The following is a 13,983-nucleotide window of genomic DNA, read 5'->3' as shown; positions in this document are numbered from 1 at the left end:
TATTAATAGCTCTAGCATGATATTTCTACTCAACCAGTGGCAAATTCTGGATGCTTGAAAAGCCTTGTTATGAAGTGAATGTGTTCTGACTGGGAAATGTTTAGTTTTTATACTGAAGGCAGAATTTATTTGTTGGAGACACCCAGCACAAAACAGGATTTTAAAGCAGGGCTGGTTAGTTTGAAACACTGTCTGTACATTTGTTCTTTACCCATTCCTTTTTATTGCACTGTGCTGCAATAAAAACATGCTTCTGGATCGTACTCCAGTTACTGGTTAAAAGGCATTCTGGTAGGGAATGCCAACTGCTCTTTGGGTTACTTGGTACAACTACTTCAGATGCAAGCATTGAGGTAATTGGAATATATAAACAAAAGTAGCCCTCGGGCTAAAGCGTTATCTATCAAATGCTGCTGGCTGGAAAAAATTGTGTTATTTAAATGGAAAAATATTTGAGTCAGTGTTCTTCGTTTTAAAAGTGGTCCAAAGAAGAAGATGGTATGGTGTTCAAAATTTAAATATGTATCTGCTGAAGAAGCAAGCCTTCAGTTTTTTTCATTCATTCTCTGGCCAGCTGAAGGGGAACTAAAAGGGAAATACTCTTGTTCCCTGTTCAAAAAGCATGTTTGCTCCTAGCTGACAAAGGAGATGGGAAAGGAAAGGAGAAAAAAATGCCAGCGTGTACGAGAGAATTGTCAGTCTCCCATCAGTGTGCTTGGAGTATGAGGATAATTCCTGCAGCTTTTCTCTCTCTCTTATGAAATGTACATTAGAGAGTCTTTTACTGCCCACAGGAGCTGCTGCTAATTAGCTTCTCCAGCTGCTCATCTTCCTAGGGACAGACAGAGAGCCGTCCGTGTGTCCCTGCTGGGGCCGTGCTGAGCAGGGCAGAGCTCAGCCCTGCTCTGCTCATCCCAGGGCATCCCAGAGGGGCTCAGGGAGCTGCTGCTGGCACAGATGGGGATTTCCCCTCCTGCCTTGGACCCAGGAAAGGGAACTGACTCCTGTTTGGGAGCATGTGGATTTTTTATCTGAGAGGAGAATTTCCAATAGCTGTTTTTCACATTTATTTGGTTATTGACTATAAAGTTTGAATTTATATAAAAATAATTTGTGAAGACTGTCTCAGCAGATTCCTTTAGGATTTTACACTGTGAGATGGATTTACTAAAATTAAGTTTTCTCTGTTTGGAGGGTGCAAAATATTTTGGAAAGACCGCTGTGGATTTTTACTGATAAAGACCATTCAACAGGGCCAAACCCAAACCTCCATGCAGCAACTTGTGCTTTTAAGAGCATCCCTAATCCACATCTTACATACCTTTGTTCCATACTAAGTAATTCTTCAATAATCACAACATGGGATACAGTAAAATTTTCATATCTTCCCTTCTTAAAAGAATTAAGTTTTTAGAGGTTTTTTTTGTTGGTTGTTTGTTTTTTGGGTTTTTTTGGTTTTTTTTTTTTGCTTTTGAGGGAAAATAAATCAACACATTTCTGCAGTAGAGCTGTTGAATAACTCAATATGTTTGATTAGCTTAAGTCGTAGAAATGACTGCATGTGCTGTTTGCGCGTGTGGTTCATTTCCTTTGAATGGAGGCAGTAACATCAATCCCTCCTGGCACAAGATGAACTGCAATTATTGATTCCTTTGATTTAAAGTTGTGGCCTTACTTTAACTCAGCTCTTTGGTTGGTACAGCCTAGGAGGTGGCAGGCTGTGAGGTGGCAGGTCATGCTTCTCAACAGCAGCACTTTGGGCATTTCTTCCTCCTTGCAGGATGCACAGAATTCCTTTTGTCCTGCAGCTTTCCACAGCTGTCAATTAGCTTTGCAGAGATAATAGTAAGGGATGAGTTTGAGGTTCTGCATGATTATTGAGTTCTTCAGACCTGTGATTCAGGTGGGGTGTATTCCCATTTAGCATATTTTCTTGGAAAAATAGCTATTGTTAAAAAGCACTTATTTATGTAAAACTCTTTTTAGATGTCAGAGGCCATGAAGGATAGATGATTACTTTGATTTCTGCCAAGTTCTTCAGCAGTCACATCCCAGACTGTTGAGTTGAATATAACAATGGAGACTTTGGTACCCAAAGTTCATAAATTTCTTAAACCAGAGATAATGAAACCATTTACCATATATATATTTTATGAAATTCGTTAGATTAGGCATGGGTATTGCACCTGCGTGCACAAATCAAGGCAGAGCAGCACTCTGTGTTAAGTGCTAGCTCTCACAAATCAGGCATGAAATAATTATCTTGTTTTAAGTGTTCTTAGAGCCTTAGGGCTCCATTTTCAGTTACAACATTAATGATTTGCAGTGAATTTTAGGGCCGACAGCAGAGGAATCTTCTTTGGAGAGCTCTGTTGGGTGATTTAATTCAGAGCCTCCCTGGTACAGCAGGGATGGGTGGGGATGCAGTGCTTCATTCCCCTTCTGAAACAGGTTTCTCTGAGCTTTTTAGGGCAGAGCTATTGCCACCTACTGGAATCAGGGAAAAGCTCTGCTTAAAAAGTACTGTTCCATCATCTATTTAAAACAATGAATGCAAGATCTCAAGTATTGTCTGGTTAGATTTCAGTTGTGATGGCAAACAGTTGCTGACAGTAGTTAAAATGGAATATTTGTGTCTAAATTGCTGTTACAGAAAACAAGTGTCACAGTTCAGTACTTAGATGGAAGATTATGGTGGTCAAAATGTTATTGTTAGAACTGTTGAAATGTAAATTTTATATGTATGTCAATAACTAGAAATTGAACAGAGCAGGGAAGTCCTCAAAAGGCATGCTAATGCATGTAATATTGATCTCTATTTTAAACTCCTTGTCCTTATGTGGTATTTTGTCTCAGATTCAAGAAGAAAAGCAAATTTAGAAAGTCTCCCTCCCCTTTCCTTTTGTTTCAGTAAAAATTGCCAAAGGATTGATACTTTATTCTCTCTTCAGCTCCCATTGAAATATGAGGTTAACTGAGGTTCTAAGGTATTAACAGCACTATGAAAAATTCTTTCTGCACAATGCTGCTTCAGCTGGGAGGTACAGGGTCTGCTGCCTGGAATAAGCAATAAATTATCTGTAAGCCTCAGCAGTGTGCCTGCAGACACAGAGCAGACCCAGGTTGTGCTGGAATTGTGTCACTGTGTCCCATCTGTGGTTTGAGGTTGGGGTTTGGGTGGGATTTGCTTTGTTTTTCTCAATTGAACTATAAAATCTTGCCATTCCTTGCTAGCTTCACATACCAGGTTTCAGCATGAAGGTGCAGTTTTTATGATACCTCTGTATGCCTAAAACTTTGGGGTAGTTAAAACAATCAATTTTTTTTCTCTTTGTTGTTTTCTAAAGTGTTTGGAAGCATTCAGAAAAGAAAAAAAATTGTAACGTAGAACCTATTTCATTTGGAGGGTGAATTTTTCTGAGTTACCTTGATACTAAGTTACAATAACCACCTTGATTTCTTTGGTCTTTGATTACCACAGTGTTGGAAATGCTTCTGACAATTGTCACTCAAGGGATGATTTTGACATGAAGACATTCCTTTGACACTACCACTGGCACATGGTGGACAGCACAAGCATCAATAAAGGTTACTTGTAAATTTAAGTAAGAGTAGGAAGTCTGGATGGAATTTGTTTAAATCAACTTCAGATGTCTGAAATTGTGACCTTGAGCTGTCTTATAGTTCCTCGATTAATGGAATAGAAAATGTTCCTTTTTTTCCTTTGCAGCTGGTCTTTGCCTGTGTTTTAGAGAATAGACTTTCTTATGCCATGCCAGCAGCTCTTGCATGCTGTTCTGTTAATATTTATTCAGTTAATATTAAAATGTTGATACTTATTATTATTGAGCCCTACACTTAGCCCTTCCCACCAGTATTCATTGGACCTCTCTGTCTTTATTTAGCATTCAAAAGAGGCAACACCTGGGAGAACTGATATTTCTGCAGTGATTAGGTAGCTGGTTGGTATTTCTGTTATAGCCAAAATAACTTTGGAAATTATAATTATTATTAAGAAAATGAAATGTAAATTCAGGTGAAAAACCAAATGAGATTAAACATCAGGTGGATATTTGTTTTATGGTAAGCCTGCATGAAATTCCAAAGTGCTGCATTTGACATCATAATCCTCAGACCAGTTTGTTTCAGTAATTTTATTATTGAGTGTCAATGCTGCAATCAGAGAGACTAAATGCTTTTAAATGTGGAAAGAAAAACTAGAAGTTCTTCTAATTTTCTGTCAGTAGTTTGGTTGCAGTCTGGTGCTCCATCCATGATCTCTCCAACACGTCAGAGCAGGGATGACCCAGAACTTCCACCAAAAACTCAGGAGCAGCAGAGCAGCTGCAGTTCAGGAGAAGACCAGGAGCACTGAGGTGCAGCAAGGGGTCTGCACACAAGTGGAATTCTTACTGAGCCAGTCTGTCATGGATCTTCATTGCCAGTCTGTTTTTAACAAAAAGTACTTGAATCTCCTACATTTATAAGCAATTTTGTCCTGAAAGAGCTCCAACAGAATGAAGCCTGCCTGCCTGTAGGCAGGAATAGAATGACTAAATCTGTCTGGATTTTGCTAGAAAGCCTCAGGCAGCACAAGTTAGCTCTGGCAGCCCCCAAGGTGACTGATGGACACTTCCCAGTTAGTGCTCATCCCTGAAATTCCCCAAAGGTTTGCCTTTCAGAAGAAATGGCCAAATCATTAATGAGCACTCCCTCCTTTCAGGGAAGCAGGGGAAGCTGGCAATGACTGGGTGTGTGTGCTCACTGCTGAAATGGATTGTTCCAAAAGTGAACTATTTCTGTATAACCACAGAAAAGCCACTAAACAATCTTTAAAGCCCATTCTGGGGTCACAGGGAGTCCACAAGTGTTTCTCAACCATGATGGCTGCCAAGAGGGAAATAATAGCTCATTCTGTTTCCAGAATGACTCTGTGATACCTTTTTGCTGCTTGTCATGCAGAGACAGCTTTGTGCTTATATTTTAAATCTGTGAAATGGCATCTACTTCACAAGCAGTTAAATATTCCCAGATGTCATTTCTTACAAGAGTTTGCCATGTGCCTGTGCCCTTACTGTGGCATGAGATGTTTTCTTTTCAGTTTGTACTTGATTGCAGTGAACACAATTAAATTGAGCTTTTGTGGCAGCCACCAAGGTGGTGGGAGCAGGAATTCTCATGTCCCACTGGCCACTCTGGGTGCAAGTGACATCCCCGAGCCACGGCCCCATCACACACATCATGTCTCCATCCAGACCTGCACATGAATACATGATTATAAAAGTGTTGTAGCACCCTAATTGTGGGTCTTTACCAGGTCATGGAGTTTTTTCCACTCCATCTGGTAGAATGCAGTGGGTTTCTTATCTTTTTTTTATATTACTGTCATACTAAAATACCTATTGATCATGGCAAAGGCTTCAAAATGTTGGGTGATATCACTTCCATCATGTCTACTCAAATTTCTAAACATGCTTTGCTGATCTGCACCTCTGGGAAGTTCTTCAAGAGTTGATAATACCTGAAAGAAAGAAATAGTGGGAACTGCAGCATTTAAATGAAGTCTTTCAATATGAGAATTAGGACTGAACTAAACTGTTTCTTTATCTCTTACTGGATCTTTCTTATTTTGAGGATTGGCTGAGGCTTTTTAAAAACAGCACTGGAATCTGGGAGGCTTCATGACTTGCTGAGGGCACTCTGCTGGAGCCCACCTTTTATAAAGCATTTATAAAGTTGGGGTTCTCATGCACATCATTAGTTTGGAAGCTACAAGGAATAGTAGCACTTGTCTTGAAAGAGAATAAAAGATTTAGGGTTAGTGAAGTTGTTCAAGGACATGAACAAATAGTTTTGTGATGAGAGGTGAGATCTCAGTGGACCACTGGGCACAATTGCTTGAAGAGCCACAGACCTTAGCAACAGGAAATGCTGAAGGGACAAACATAAGATTTATTTGCATACTAAGAATATTTCAGTAAGAACTGTCGGACAGTTTAGTGGTTGTGAAACACTGATTATTTTTAATTTTTTGAATCAGTGTATTCTACATATGAAAAAACAGGAAAAGTTACTGAAGATTTCAATCTTTAAAGTACATAGATGTAAGTAAGCCACTGGAGTGTGTCCTTGACAGGGGGAAAAAGGCAGAAATCTTACATTACCTGCTGTTGCCTTCTGAGCCTTACCTGAAATAGGTCACTCTTTTATTGTTGCTTTTTCATAGACTTTTTTAGCTTGTAAAGACACAGAATTATGTTTCAAGTGGCAAAAAATATATTCTTGTGTCTTCTCATGAAGACACTGTGACCTGTTATCTAGTGATTGAAGTAGTTGAAACAATCACAGGCAGAAATGTATGAAGGACAGTGGCATTCAGCTAAGATGCTTATGCTCAAAACTAATTAAGTTTTTGCATTTTGATCAGCTTTTAATTTGAATTCTGCCCATTAAAATTCTGTACTTATGACTAGGTATTTGTTAAGTGAACAGTTGATTATGTTTCATTGTTGCATGACCTCTCACAAGTTCCTGTGCTATTAATATAACTTTTGAATTATTTATGGTTATGAAATCATACAATTTAATTATTACTAATTAATTCTAATTTTTACTGGGGTTAACCAAGTGTGTCCAGTCAGGATCAGAATTAGAACTAGGAAAGGACACTGTAGAGCACAGAGACATCAGATGTTTCCTGACACTTTTTGTGACCATCTGATACTTTGGAAGAGTAGGAGAAAGCTTGGAAAGAAAAATAAGTCAATATCTGTATAGTGCAGTGAAGTTAATTTTGTCTCCTGTAACAAAAATCTGGTATGTAGTTATTTCTGCTCCCAGTTTTTGAGTGCACTGCCAGCTGCTGTGAGGTCTGAAATGGTTGGGCTTTAACACTGGGTAAACATTATTCTGCATTTTCCTGGTTTGAGTCCATTTCCCAAGGTAAGGAGCACACAAAAGATGATGGGGAAGCCTGTTGGACAGAGTTCTGGCAGTAGCAGAGATTTGTCTCTCCCCTCCTGGCAGATATGATGAAGAATGAAGCTTGAAACCCTTGGGGTATGACAGCAGAGTGGGGGATTGTAGCTGACAGCTTGGAGGTAGCCACAGGGACTTGCAAGGTGCCTGGATAGGATGAAAGAAGTCTGAGGCAAATCCCAAACTGAGCATCTTTCACTGGGAGATTGGAGTTGTCTAATCCCACCACAGGGGCTTGCTCAGCCCCACAGCTCAGCGGTCACTGTGATATTTTATGAAAAATCCCTTCGCCAGGATTTCTTCTCCTGACAAGATGAGAAGCCTCAGCTTCTCCATGTTTTGCTGCTTTGGAATGTGATTTGGAGAATTGTTTACCCAGCATGTGAATTGTTTTTAATTAATGGCCAATCACAGCCAGCTGTGTCCGACTCTGAGGAGTCAGTCACGAGTTTCATTGTCATTTCTTTGCTGGCCTTCTGTCCATATCCTTTCTCTATGGTTTAGTCTCGGGGTCGGCTGCTTGTTCTCTGCCCCCGAGGTGAGTTGGGTGGTCCAGGGAGCGACCCCAGGCTCTGAAGAATGAGACTGGACTCTCTGTTGTTCGGTCTTCAGGTTGTTTATTAAGTCTTATCTACAAAATTTTCTCCCTGGCAGACAGAGGTCTGACCAGCAAGGCAGCCACGACGCTATCCAACCGCCCCCAAGGCTGCTCCATCTCTTATACCACAAACTACGTATATCATATTTACCTTTACCTTCCAATACCTATCACCCATGTTGGACAGTGCACCTATATTCTAAACCAATCCCCAAGTGCTAACATCACAGCAGAAGATGAAGGCCAAGAAGAAGAAGGAGAAAGGCTGGACACACCCAGTTCCCTCCATCTTGCCTCCTGAACCCCCATACCAAAAAACCCAAAATCTTCTTTTCCAGCCCGTGATAATTTCACTATTATTCTACCTAAACTGTTGTGGCTTGCTGATCTTCATATAAGGTTGGTAATTTGCTCCATGGGTCATAATCAAAACCACAGGTGTCTTGGGCTCTGTGACAGGGTCTCTGAGACCCCTAGCAGGGGTCCTGGTGTCCTGGACAGCCAGAGGTGTGTCCTGGGTCCCAACAGTTTAGTATAGTTTTAGTATGTCATTTTCATATCATATCATAAAATAATAAATCAGCCTTCTGAGAACTTGGAGTCAAGTTTTCATCTCTCACCTTGTCCTGGGGACCTCACAACACCACACTCAGGAGTGTCCAGCTGGCACTGTCACACAGCTGAGTTTCTTCCTTTGGCAGCACACACAACAACTGTGTTGTCCACACTTCAGAATCCACTGATAGGTGGTTACAAAAGTACTGAAATGTCCAGATCAGCAAACAGTTCAGAACCCCTTTGATGTGATTAATTTTGAGCAACTATTTGTCATGGGGAAAAATTGCTCCGTTTCCAGGATGTTGTTACTCAGACTATTCAGACTGAACTACAGCTCCAGCAATCTCTTTATCAGGCAAATTCAGATGCAGTTGAAAAGCTGGAATTTCTCAGCTTGTGAAAGTGTTTGAATTCAAACTTAAAGATTCTTACATAAATAAATAATAATATTTTAAAATTATGTTCATCTGTGATCAGGTAGCCAGGACAGAGGTAGATCAGAACAGTGTGCTAAGTCTCTTGCAGGTGTGTGTTCTGACATGACTGAGAATCATGGAATCATTTTGATTGGAAAAGGCTCTTAAGATCATCAAGTTTGTAGCTGTAATGGATAGATCCTGTAGCAGGGGGGGATCACTGTGATAAAGACTTTTTCCATCACGTACAGATGCACCAGTCATCTACTGAGGTGCAATTTTGCTTTCTTTGCTGTGAACTAAATTATTTTTCCAGGTTTTTGAAACATATACTAGTATTTTTAAAACTCTTTGCCAGTTATAGCAAAAGGCTTCCACAAGTGTCCCAAAACTCTGTATTTTATGCAATGAAGGTTAAGCAATGTATAGCTGAATCCCATGATTCAGCTATTTTATGGCAATAGTTTTTCAAGGCTATATCTGTTTGTTCTTTTCTGGTTATCTGGAATTCTGGGGTTTTTTTGGTTTTGGTTCAGGGATTATTAGGGTGGGGTTTTTTTGTTTTTCATTTGGTGTCATCTGGTGTAAGAAGCTTCATCTGTAAATTTTTAGGTAACATCTGGTTTAATGGATGAATTATTTCTCTGTGTAAACTATAATGTGAAAGTGATAAATGCAGACTTCTCCAGAGAGGTGTGGAACTTCTGAGACATGGACCACAGTAGCTAGGGAGCTGTGGGAAAGCTTAGAAATTACTGATTCAGACATTAGTCAGGTTTAAAGTAATCTGTTTGCCTTCAGGTTGAGTTGCAGTTCATTTGATGCTTTAGACAGCATCTTTACCACATGTATAAAAAAGGAGCAAGGATTTTTCCTTAAAACAGAATATGCTGATTTATAGTGAAATTATTGCTCATGGTTTAACTGGTTTCTGTGGGTTGTGCGGATGTAACTATTTGGGATGTATATGGGTGGATTTGGGAGGCCACTTGATGGACAGGGTAGGGGTGGTTTCCGGAGCTCTCCTTAGTTAGGTGTCTGACTACCACTGAGTTATTACACAGTTCATCTGGTACCTTGCTAAATTCTGCCCTCTAAGGTCATTGGGAGTTTGTTCAGACAATTAGCAGAAGAGGAGGGGCTTGAACTTATGAGGACTAATCCAAATGTTGAGATTCAGATTCTTCTACAGGATGAGTAATTGATTGTGGATAAATAATCTTAGTTGTTCCCAAGCATCATCCACAAAAACCTTCCTCCATCCAAACAGCAGCTACTCTAAATTATGTCTCTTTTGTCCTCTGTCATTTCCATGACAGACTTCAGATGAAAACATGAGACCATGAACTTGGCATAAATTTATATTGTTCAGTGGATTGCCATGATGTGAAAGTCAGCACTCTACACAGGAGACTGTAAAAATCTCCTTGAAGGAGATTTAGTAAATCAAATATATTTGTTTTACACTTGAGACTTAAATTGGTAAATTGTAGATTATCATCATCCTGATAACCCAGGCACAAAAGGCTGGCATAAGAGCAGTCCTTACGTAGTTTTACTAGTGTTAGAACAAAGAAATGAGGGATTAGTGAAACTGTGAATTAACTATAAAATCTTTGTGTGCCATCAGCACCTGATGTCAAAGTCTATCTCAGAGTGAAATGTGTAATTTTGAAATATGCTTGTTCTAACAAGCATTTTACAGAGATGGACTATCATACTAGTGTTTTTCTTCAAAAATAATTTCCTTTGCCTGACTTGATTTGAATTTTGACCTTTTAAGATTTTTGATCTAAATCCATTTAAGATGCTTCTGAAGGGCTTAAAAGACAATGAGAAGTCAGCAGCTTTCATATTAAAAATATATTAACTGTTCACATTGAAACAATTAATTCAAGAAAAAGCTGTATCTTTAGGGCTAGACAGTCCTCATTGCACAGCAAAGGAAAAATTAATGGATATTTGAGAAGAAAATCAAATTGGTCTCTGTCTTGTGCTATGTCTTGCCCAGCCATTTCTCCCACTGGGGTTTTCAGTGTTGTGCTTCAGAATTATTGTACAGCCAAAATGGCTCAAGTATTACAAAAATTTACATTGATCATCAAGGGAAGTGGTTTTATCCTGTTTCACCCTCCTGTAATTTGCAATAATATTTTAGGCTCTCCACACTGGCTCTTTTCTTACCTTCTTTTATGTGCCATATGAACGTAATTTAAGGAGATGGGGAGCAAAGCTTTAGTTCTTTTGAGCTTCAGACCGTATCTGATAGAGGGTGGATTCTGTGATTTCGAAACTGACCATATAATGCTTGTAATTTGAAAACCTACTGATCTCATTTATTTTCAGTCAGTTGAATTTTTTGCATCTACTGTTGGTAGGTCAGGCTTTCATTAATTAGAACTGATGTACATCTTAAGTAGCCTGTAGAAAACACTTAGCCAAAAAAAAAAAATCATGTTTTTGGTCTGGCAGTAGTTTCAGAGGCTATGATGTGGTGTGTCCTCACTGGTTGTACCAATGTGACTGTTGCCCAGCATATTGGTACATGCAAACTCTGCACCAGGACCTGACTGCATCATTTCACTTGTACATTTACAGGGAATTGCCTGGGTGGTCACTCAAAGTGTTGCAGTCAGCAGTTTAATGACCAAGTGGCACCAGTGACAAGTGGCCCTCTTCAGGGGTCAGCACTGGAGCTGGTGCTGTTTAGGATTTTTGTTGATGACAGGGACACTGGGATTGTGTGCTCCCTCACCAAGCTGGCACCAAGCTCTGTGCTGCTGTCAGCCTGCCTGAGGGAAGGGATGCCATCCAGAGGGGCCTGCACAGGCCTGACAGCTGGGCCCATGGGAACCTTCTAGAACCATTGAATCATCAAGGTTGGAAGAGCCCTTTAAGATCAAGTCTGACATAAGCCCAGCCACTGTAACTACCCCTGTAACCACTAGAGCACATCAGCCTCTCAAACACCTCCAGGGATGGTGACTCCAACACTCTCTGGGCAACCTACTCCAATGCCTGACCACCCTAACAGGGAAAAAAATACTTCTAAAATCTAACCTGAATCTCCCCTGTCTCAGCTTAAGGCCTTTTCCTCTGGTCCTCGTACTTCAGTCACTGTAGAGGAGTCCAGCCCTCATCTAACCACAATCTCTTTTTGGGTAGTTGAAGGCAGCGATGAGATGCCCCTTGACACTTCTCGAGACTGAACAAACCCAGCTCCCTCAGAACTCATAAGATCTGATTCCTAAATCATTAATGACTCTTGTTGCCCTTGGCTGGACATGCTCCAGTACCTCAATGTCCTCTTCAAAGTGATGACCCCAGAGCTGAACACAGGATTTGAGGTGCAGTACAGTGCTGGGTACAGTGGGGTGTTAACTGCCCTGCTCCTGCTGGCCGCAATATTCCTGACACCAGTATTCAAGATGCCACTGGCCTTCTTGGCCACCATCAACAGGGATGTTAACAGGCTGTGGAAGAGGCTGCCCAGAGAAATTGTGCACGCCTCATCCCTGGAAGTGTTCAGGGACAGTTTAGATAGGGCTCTGAGTAACCTGGTCTAGTGAAAGGTGTCCCTGCCCATGGAAGGTGCAGGTTGTAACTTGATGATCTTTAAGGTCCCTTTCAGATCACACCTTTCTATGATTCTTTGATTTTCTTCTGTATTTCAGCTTATGAAGTGATGGGTAGCTGGTCCTCTGTTTCCATCATATATGCTCCGTTCATGGAGGACAAAATTCAAAATTTTCTCTGGTAATAAACTGTATGCTAATTATAAGTATGTTCTTCAGCAAAATAATAGGTCCTGTATAAACAGTGGTACAATAGTAGAATTATCACAGCAATAGAGCTTGAACAAATCTCCAGCCTTGAAGTGTTATTTTTTTAACATTCCAAGCACTGCAAGATGCCAGCAAATGCAGATGTCTTTGCTTTTACTATGTGTACCATGCTGGTTTACAACTGAAGGATAAGCAAAGCACAGTTTATTACTGCCATGTTTCTATTTAATCTAGTCTCAAGTGCTGTTTTTCCCATTTCATTGCACTGAATCTGCTTTTTTTGCAACACAATTTCCTTCTCTGTTAGGGGCAGACAGTGGAGAATAGATGAGTAGCTCAGTCACAGGAGACATCTGGTTTTCCCTTGTATCATTTGTATCCCAATCTGTCAGAAGCAGGACACAACTGGGGAAAGATGGCGGGGGAAGGAAACACACTGACCTGCCTGCAGTTGTGTCTGTGTGAATCAGCATGTTGGTTTGTGCATCTCATGGAGATGGATGCAGGATAATAAACCAAGTATGTCTTTGTTTACAGTTTTGTTTGAGAGAAACCTCTCTGCAGAGCTGCCAATCTGGCTGGGCAGAATGGAGAAATTCATCTCAGCATCAAGATGCTTAAAAGTGCTCATCAACTTGTATTCATTACAAACACCTGCAAATGAAATTTGTGCAGCAGCAAAAGAAGCAGAAGTGATGATGTTGAAGCAGTGTGAACTAAGCACTCCTGTGTCTGCAGTGGGCCAATCTATACCCAGGCACAAAGGATGTGTCTTTGAGAGGGATGTTCAGCTGATCTGTTTTCTGTGTTTTCCCCCTCAAGAGTGAAAATGAATCAATGCCCTGGATAAGATGGCCTTTCCAGGAGAACTCAGCAAGGCAGAGCTGAGGAAGGGTGGAAGGGTGCACTGGCAGCCCTGGCTGCATTGCTGACCCCAAATTAAGGGCTCAGCATTTCTCCACTTGATCAGGTGCTGCTCCAGTGCAAAGTGGAACTGTAAACCTTACAGGTTACTGCCATTAAGGAAACATTAGGGTTTTACCAAGGTTTCAGATGTGCATTTTCCAGTATTTGTAGGGTTAACCTCTCTCTTTTAAATATTTTGGAGCTTTGGATTTCCAGCTGTACTGAAACTGGGTCTGCGACTTCACCATGATATCCTGCTTTAAATGTTGTCCTTTCATCAATGGTGACAAAGGGAAGATTTCTGCCCCAGGAATGCTGGGGGGGTTGGCCATCAGTGCTTGGCACATTGCTGCTCAACTCTGAAGCATTGCAGGGTGCCTGTTACTCCACCATCCACAACCTGTTGCCCACCTATTGCCTGTTGCAGGCATCTCCATTCTGGTTTCCCTACTGTCAAGAGGGTCATGTCCTTCACATAAGTGCTCAGCTAATCTAGAAATCATAACCCAGGCAGATGTTCCGCTCTCTGTGATTTCTTCTTTGCATATGAAAGAGTACTGTCTGCTTAAGTCCTCTCTCCCAAAAGTGTAGGATTTTTAATCTCTAGCAATTGAAGTGGTGGCAGCTGAAAAGTTTCACTAGTTACATTTATGACTTGTTCCTTTAAACAAATGTTAATTTAAAAAAAAATTGAACAAAAAATAAAGTTGTGAGTATGCCTTTAAGAAATGTTATATTGTTG

General features: G+C 40.6%; 1 protein-coding gene across 1 annotated transcript in view; it reads left to right on the top strand.

Annotated features, from left to right (window-relative positions):
- SLC2A13 (solute carrier family 2 member 13) overlaps positions 1-13,983 on the top strand; it is a 141,150-nt gene that overhangs the window by 123,538 nt on the left and 3,629 nt on the right. The window lies entirely within an intron of this gene.

This window comes from Geospiza fortis, unplaced genomic scaffold (genome assembly GCF_000277835.1).
Source record: "Geospiza fortis unplaced genomic scaffold, GeoFor_1.0 scaffold424, whole genome shotgun sequence".
Lineage (NCBI taxonomy): Eukaryota > Metazoa > Chordata > Aves > Passeriformes > Thraupidae > Geospiza > Geospiza fortis.
Note: the sequence above shows the minus strand (reverse complement) of the source record. Positions and strands in the feature narration are given on the sequence as shown.